At 42.0% G+C, this 8617-nt stretch overlaps 1 pseudogene across 1 annotated transcript in view; it reads left to right on the top strand.

The window, feature by feature from the left end:
- Positions 1 to 8394, top strand: part of LOC108523891 (retinitis pigmentosa 9 protein-like) — a 34646-nt pseudogene extending 26252 nt beyond the window's left edge. The window contains exons 4-6 of the transcript XR_001883921.1: positions 2725 to 2816; positions 6095 to 6156; positions 6915 to 8394. The product of XR_001883921.1 is annotated as a retinitis pigmentosa 9 protein-like (transcript). The remainder of the gene's footprint in view (positions 1 to 2724; positions 2817 to 6094; positions 6157 to 6914) is intronic.
- The last annotated feature ends 223 nt before the right edge of the window (positions 8395 to 8617 follow it).

An 8617-nucleotide genomic window follows, 5' to 3' on the forward strand; every position in this document is an offset into this window, starting at 1 on the left:
CGCCCGGCTAGTTTTTTGTATTTTTTAGTAGAGACGGGGTTTCACAGTGTTAGCCAGGATGGTCTCGATCTCCTGACCTCGTGATCCGCCCGTCTCGGCCTCCCAAAGTGCTGGGATTACAGGCTTGAGCCACCGCGCCCGGCCGTGTGTACTTTTAATAGAGACAGGGTTTCATCGTGTTAGCCAGGATGGGTCTCCATCTCCTGAACTCGTGATCCGTGGGACTCATCCTCCCAAAGTCCTGGGATTACAGGTGTGAGCCACCGTAACCGGCCTATTGTTACATTGTTCTGTTTTCCCCTTCAATTCTGTCAGTTTGCGTCTTAACTATCTGGCCCTCTTTTGCTAGGTTACATACATACTTATAAATGTTGTATCTTCTTGATGGATTGACCCTTTTATCAATACAAAATGTCCTTCTTTGTCTCTCTTAACAGTTTTTGTCTTATGGTGTATTTTGTCTGAAATTATTGGAGCAGCTTTAGTTCCCTTTGGGTAACTGCATCATATATTCCCATTCCATCCTTTTACTGCCAACCTAATTGTGTCTTTAAATCTACAGTGTGTCACTTATATCTGGTGCTTGGATAGCATTTTCCTTTTTTTTTTTTTTTTTTTTTTGAGACAGGGCCTCTCTGCTGCCCAGAGTGGAGTGCAGTGGCACAATCACAGCGCACTACAGCCTGGACCTCCCAGGCTCAAGCAATCCTCCCACCTCAGCCTTCTGAGTAGCTGGAACCACAGGCACCGGCCACCATGCCTGGCTAATTTTAAAAAAATTTTTGTAGAGACGGGATCTCACCTTGTTGCCTAGGCTATTTGCAAACTCCTGGGCTCAAGCAGTCCTCCTGCCTTGACCTCCCAAAGTGTTAGGATTACAGGCATGAGCCACTGCACCTGGTGGATAACATTTTTATACATTCTATAAATCTCTGCCTTTTGACTGAAGTGTTTAATCCATTTGCATATAATGTAATTACTGTTAAGGTAATTACAAACCTATGCACACGTTTTTGATTTTACCAATTTTAGTGTTAATTAGAAAAGTGGTTCTCCCACTTTGATATTTCTACAAATAAGCAGTAAATATTTTAAAATTCAGGTTATGTGTCTGTATCAGGCCCAACCCAGAATTACTGAATATCCAGTATTTGAATATCCAAAATACTGAATACTGGATATTCAATATTTCTGGGTTGGGTCCTATACCCTGCTTTTCTAACAACCTTCCTCATATTGTTGAATTTGCTGGTCCACGGACCACACTTTGAATAGCTGGGATCATCTTTCCATAATAAAAGGACTTTGAGCAGAAATGGTATCTTCTGGATATCTATACATCAATCCTTGTTCCATGGCATTTCACATCCTTTCAGCTTTGCCATAAAGGCAGATATTAGTTTGAAAGAGTGTAGTCCTTCTTCCCCAAACTTTAAATGGTGAGGGAGATAAGGATAGGGATACCTCACAGGCTATCAATAGAAATCCACAAACTTAGGCCTGGCACGGTGGCTCACACCTGTAATCCCAGCACTTTGGAAGGCTGAGGCGGGCTGATCACAAGGTCAGGAGTTCGAGACCAGCCTGGCCAACATGACGAAACCCTGTCTCTACCAAAAATATAAAAAATTAGCCGGGTGTGGTGGCATGCATCTATAATCCCAGCTACTCAGGAGGCTGAGGCAGGAGAATTGCTTGAACCCAGGAGGAGGAGATTGCAGTGAGCCGAGATCGCGCCACTACACTCCAGCCTGGGCAACAGAGCAAGACTCCGTCTCAAAAAATTAAAAAAAAAGAAAAAAAAATCCACAAACTTTATTCCTGCATTCAATCCTCAAATAAAATAAAAGGGAAAACTTTTCTTGCCCTGTCACTATGTGTGTTCTGTAGTTGCCAGCATAGAGCAAAACTTGGCTGAACTTACTTAAATCCCTCTTCATGCTTCCTGGCCAAGTTGCTTAGAATTGCTTAATACTCAAACACAGGGTCTTATTCACCATTCCCATACGATGTCCTGATTTACACCACATCCAGTTGGTGCTGAGAGAATATGCACAGGTGAGAGAAGTAACAAGGATCTCATCCATTCTTGCTTTGCTCACCACTTCCTTTTTCTCAGATGTCAATGCCTGATGCCAGGTCCACTCACTGAAATTCCATGAAGACTGGAATTTGTTGCCTTGGAGCATGTATATACATTCTCTTGTTATTATCCTCCCAGTTCCTCATCAGGACCTTCTGTTGCTTCTAATAGTTAACCTCTTTAAATAGGACAGTTTCCCTCTTCTGCAAGTAAAGTTGCAGTAGGGTTCTGATGACATTAACAGAGGTCGACTCAACCTGAGAAAGAAGCTATTTGTTCTAGTGACTAAATTTATAAATGAGATTCAGAGCCACTTGATTAATAGAAGATACATACTTTGAAAAATACAGTGAGACACACTAAAAAAAAATTCACCTTTTGCAGTACTTTTCATTGGATTGCTTCTTAATTTCTTGGTGTTGGAAAATTAATTCCTAAAGCAACAAGATTAAAGGATGCTTGGGTAAGCAATTAGTTTACCTGTCTTTTCTGGGACCTTACACGGTTCATCCATGATTGCATTTTCTTTTAGAATTGGAGTTTAATGAATAAAAACTTTAATATAGTCTACTGATTCTTTATCTCACTTAGGTGAAACACTCTTATCTTGCAGAAATATTTCCCCTTTGCTTTGCTTTTAGGTTGACATTGCAAACGGTATGGTCACCAAACAGGCTGCAAAGAATGCCCTTTCTTTATCAAAGACAACCAAAAGTTAGAACAGTTCAGAGTAGTAAGTAAAACCATACAATGTCATTTTACCTGAATCAGAGATGGTGAATCTTAATTAATCCGATAGTCACCAGCAAACTGAATGTTCACATAAAGTACATTCCCAGAAGCCTTTTGGCCAAGATATCTGCTGTTAACCATTTGTGAGACAAATTGCATTTGTGAGACAAATTTAGCTCTTCAAGAAAAAACTAACATTTATAAAAGTGTTCTTTGCTTGTACATTGGGTCAGTGATTCTTTTCTGAAGAAGACTTTGCTCCCTATTCAACTCCCCTTTTTAAAATTTATTATATAAAAAGTCATGTCTCATAACTAAAATCAGAATTTTCGTTTCCCGCCTTTTTTTTTTTTTTTTTTTTTTTTTTTTTTTTTTTTTTTTTTTTGAGATGGAGTCTTGCTCTGTCGCCCAGGCTGGAGTGCAGTGGCGCGATCTCGGCTCACTGCAAGCTCCACCTCCCAGGTTCACGCCATTCTCCTGCCTCAGCCTCCTGAGTAGCTGGGACTACAGGCACCCACCACCGCGCCCGGCTAATTTTTTGTATTTTTAGTAGAGGCGGGGTTTCACCACGGTCTCTATCTCCTGACCCCGTGATCCACCCGCCTCGGCCTCCCAAAGTTCTGGGATTACAGGCGTGAGCCTCTGCGTCTGGCCTAGTTTCCCAGCCTTTAAAGAGTAGATGTCTGTCTATTACAAGCTAGAATTGTGTATATTTCCTCTTAAATGACAGACAGATCTATTATTAGCATGATCTATCTATCATTCCCCACTTTAACATAGAGTCACCTCCCAGAGGTGTTAATTCACTGTTCAGTAACCACTTCTGCCAATTGAAATATGCTGCCTTGTGGATCTACTGGAGTGATCAACATACAGTTGTCCCTTGGTATCCATGAGGAATTAGATCCCAGTATCCCCTGGGATACCAAAATCCGCAGGTGCTCAAAGTCCCTCATATAAAATGGTATAGGCTGGGTGCAGTGGCTCACGCCTGTAATTCCAGCAGTTTGGGAGGCCTAGGCAGGTAGATCACCTGAGGTCAGGAGTTCGAGACTAGCCTGACCAACATGGTGAAACCCCAGCTCTACTAAATATACAAAATTAGGCTGGGCACAGTGGCTCACGCCTGTAATGTCAGCACTTTGGGAGTCTGAGGTGGGCAGATCACCTGAGGTCAGGAGTTCAAGACCAGCCTAGCCAACACGGTGAAACCCCGTCTCTACTGAAAATACCAAAATTAGCTGGGTGCGGTGGTGGGCACCTGTAATCCCAGCTACTTGGATGACTGAGGCAGGAGAATCGCTTGAATCTAGGAGGTGGAGGTTGCAGTGAGCTGAGATCACGCCACTGCACTGCAGCCTAGGCGACAGAGTATGACTCTGTCTCAAAAAAATAAAAATACAAAAATCAACCAGGCATGGTAGCACATGCCTGCCATCCCAGCTACTTGGGAGGCTGAGGCATGAGAATCACTTGAACATGGGAGGCGGAGGTTGCAGTGAGCCAAGATCATGCCACTGCACTCCAGCCTGGGTGTCAGAGTGAGATTTTGTCAAATAAAATAAATAAAATAGCATATAAGCTGTGCACACATTCCTGTATACTTTAATCATCTCTAGATTACCTATAATACTGAATAAAAAGTAAATTGTTGTTATACTGTATTGTTTAGGGAATAATGACAAGAAAAAAGAGTCTGAACATGTGCAGTACAGACAAAACTGTCCTTTTTTTTTTCAAATATTTTCGATCCTTGGTTGAATCTGTGGACATGTAACTCTTCAGGATACAGGGCCAGCTATATATGAAACTGAAGTTAACAGACGTTCTTTTAACATTTTAAGGCATTTAAAGTTTTGTGTTTTTGTCTTAATCTGAAAAATAATTATTCTAGATCAAACTCTTTTAGGTGAAATGTCAGTTTTTACAGATAGTATGAAACAAAGCTGGTTGATAAATCTAAAAAATTTAGCATACTTCTTTTTGACTCAGAAATTCAATTTCTAAGAATTTACCCTAAGGATGTAACAGAACATCAATTTATACAACTCTATAAGCATAATGTTCATAATTGTGAATTTTTTAATTTTTATTTTATTTCATTTTTTGAAACAGAGTTTTGCTCTTGTTGCCTAGGCTAGAGTGCAGTGGTGCAATCTTGGCTTACTGCAACCTCCGCCTTTCGGTTTCAAGCAACTCCTGCCTCAGCCTCCCAAGTAGCTGGGATTACAGGTGCCTGCCACCACACCCAGCTAATTTTTGTATTTTTAGTAGAGATGGGATTTCACCATGTTGGTCAGGCTGGTCTCGAACTGCTGACCTTGTGATCCACCCGCCTTGGCCTCCCAAAGTGCTGGGATTACAGGCATGAGCCACCGAGCCCGGCCCATAATTGTGAATTTTAAGTCATTTTTCAATTATAGAATATAAGAATACAGTTTATTTGCCTTATTAAGCAAAATGAAGACCTCATAGTAAGGCTTTTACCACCAAGTCCAATCTTGACTTCCTTCTGAGAGTGGGTTTGCAGCAAATAGCTTGATGTGTATATTTCCAGACTTCTTTGGGGTATGTTTTTTTTTTTTGAGACAGAGTCTTCCTCTGTCGCCCAGGCTGGAGTTCAGAGGCACAATCTTGGCTCACTGAAACCTCTGCCTCCCGGGTTCACACCATTCTCCTGCCTCAGTCTCCCGAGTACCTAGGACTACAGTCGCCAGGCACCACACCCGGCTAATTTTTTGTATTTTTAGTAGAGGCGGGGTTTCACCGTGTTAGCCAGGATGGTGTCTCGATCTCCTGACCTCGTGATCCACCTCCCTCGGTCTCCCAAAGTGCTGGGATTACAGGTGCGAGCCACTGTGCCCGACCTGTAACATGTATTTTTGAGTACTTATAAATGATCATTCCTATGTATCATTGAGCAACTCCTTTGTTTTGCTTATAGTAACTTTTGGTCATCAAACCCAATAGAACAAAGAGAATTACCTCAGTATTTCTAAACTTGAGTACTGTTTTATAGTATGACTCTTTTCCAGTTTATGCAGGTATTTCCTCATGAAGAATATTATTTCGTGTATTTTCTCATTAGGAAATCCTTTTTATAGCCTTAGTGAGTTATTAGTAATGCGACCCTTAAAAGGATTGAAAGATGTTGAGCATACGGCTACATGAAACAGTAAAAAAAGAAAAAAAACTGTTTTTTGTAACATAGGGGTTTCATTTTATTTAACTTGTGGTCCATGAAGCCTAACCAAACCTTAACCTTCTCTGTCCCTAAAGGCACATGAGGATTTCATGTATGACATCATACAAGACAATAAACAATATGAAAAGGATGTAAGGTGAGATTGTCCTGTTGATGATATCTACTTAGAAGTTTTAAATTCTACAAAGTTGGAAAAAAAAATTCTAGCAGTAGGAGAGTGATACAGTAAACATGGTAATTCATTTGTGAAATGTTTATTGGGTAGGAGTCGTGGCTGACAAGACCAGTGTTGGGGAATGAGCAGGCCAGCCTCTTCCTGCTTGGGTTGGCTTAAAGCTGTAGGCTTGGTCCAGCTCTCTGACCACTGCGGTTGATATTAGCAACCCATGTTGTGCTGTCTACTGGCATGGTACAATTGGTACTTTCATGTAATTCAGTTTATCTCCTCCAGCGTCTTTAAGGATCTGAGCTTTTGTTAAAAATTATACCTAGACAAGATTAGAGAGTGAAAAATTGGGAAAGTTTGTTTTCTCAAACTGGTTACATTAAATTATGATTGTTGAGGATGTAGATTATCTATTAGGAAACTGAGCAGTTGGGGGACTCGTTTAGTAAAGTGTGTGTCTGTTAGAAATTGTAATTGTAAGTACTGTGGAAACCTACAGAAATGACTAGGACAAGGAAAAGAATACAAAAATGGCTTGTACACTGGTTACAGTCACATAAAAATAAGCATTCAGGTGGAGAAGAATGGAGAAAACAGGTAAAATAAAATAATGACTGTCTTTGTGATGTGGTTATTCATGTTCCTTCCATACTGCTTTTGAATGACATACTTAAGAAACTTTTCAATTAAAGCAAAAACTCACTGTTTGATCAATCTTGAATGTTTAGGATACAGCAGTTAAAACAGTTACTGGAGGATTCTACCTCAGATGAAGATGGGAGCAGCTCCAGTTCCTCTGAAGGTAAAGAGAAACACAAGAAAAAGAAGAGGAAAGAAAAGCGTAAGAAAAGGAAGAAAGAAAAGAAAAAGAAGAAAAAAACGGAAGCACACATCTTCCAAGTCAAATGAGAGTTCCGAGTCAGAGTGACAAGGATGTGACTTGTTCAACGTTCTCTTCTCAAGAATCAAAACACTGTGGCCAAGGAACAGAGGAAGATGCAGTCAGAGAAAGTAGCAGGATAGAGACACAGAGAGGAGGATACGTGGGTCACAGCAGTGAGCTCCCACCCGCCTTCCAGTGAAGATGTGACCCCAGGAGAGGGAATAGCTCCTTCCAAGTGCTAGCTCTGGACAGCGGCTGATTTTAGGCAGGACAGTTTCTTCGGTGTTGTCCTCCCTGCTGGTCACATGAGTTTACGATTCATTTGAAATACCTCCCACAGGGTGGCAGGACTGGGAGAATCTTTGAGGCGTTTCTTCCAGGCCCTCCCACAGCTTGTGCCCTCCACAGTGTGGAATTGAACACCTGGCCTCATGTGATCCTTCCACCTTGGCCTCCCAAAGCATTGGGATAACAGGTGAGAGCCACTGCTTGGCTAAAAGTATACATTTATATTCATCTGACATGATTTATTGATTTGGGGGCTAGGGAGTTCTTAAAATAACAATAAAAAATCTTGTGTGGCTAGCATTCTACTTAACTTGCTTTCTACTGCCAGAGTCCCATGATTTTCACAGAGTGACTCAGAAAAGGTTTAGGAATATAGGGGGATTTCTTTACTAGGTCAGGTACCCACATCCCAAAATCCATCCCTCCCTTTCTTCCTCTTCCTGTTGCCTGACCACAGCCCATCTGTGCTCTTGTAGCTGAGAGTAGGCCACAGTAGAGGCATCTCAGGGGGCCAGGGTGTGTCTGCAGCTGGAGAAGAGGAAGTCTGTCCTTTGCTGAGCCAAAGTGAAGTTGGATCTTGCTCATAGGCAAGTGTGTTCCTCTGTGGCCAACACTGGACTCTTGCTGCTTTAGGCACTCAGTCAGGGTCCCAGAAACTCACTCCCATTTTCTGTGACTTTTCATGGAGTTTAGATTGCATCTCTTTAAGGAACAGCCAAGCCAGGCCCAGACTGACCCTTCTTCAAGTCTCATCAGTCAGTGCTCCTGTTCGTGGCCTTGGAATACCACCTCAGGAAAACAATCGGTTGAGATTGGAATGGCCAGGACTTATTATTTCTGAAAACTGTAAGGCCAGTGCATTCAGCCTTGCCTTACAGTTATCCTTGTCATCATTCCTCAGCACGCAGAACACAGGCCATCTGTCCTCTGCCATATTCTCAGCATTTCCCACCCAGGTACAGCCGGTCCTCTTCTTCCAGGAATTGGCTACTGTCCCTCTGCAATCCCATTCATGATAAAAGCATTCTTATACAACACGAAAGATGCTGCATCAATGATTCTCAAACCTCCAAGACATCCAAATCAGTAGCCTGCTTACAATGCAGATTCCTGTGCTCAACTCACAAACTTCCAGAATTTTCCATTCCCTAGGTCTGAGGTGAACCTGGGAATCTGCTTTGCTAACAAGTGATGTTGACACTGTTGATTTGGGGACCCCACTTGGAGAACCTGTGCTCTAGAGCTCTAGCCTCTTACTGA

This window comes from Rhinopithecus bieti, unplaced genomic scaffold (genome assembly GCF_001698545.2).
Source record: "Rhinopithecus bieti isolate Rb0 unplaced genomic scaffold, ASM169854v2 scaffold_79104, whole genome shotgun sequence".
Classification (NCBI taxonomy): Eukaryota; Metazoa; Chordata; class Mammalia; order Primates; family Cercopithecidae; genus Rhinopithecus; species Rhinopithecus bieti.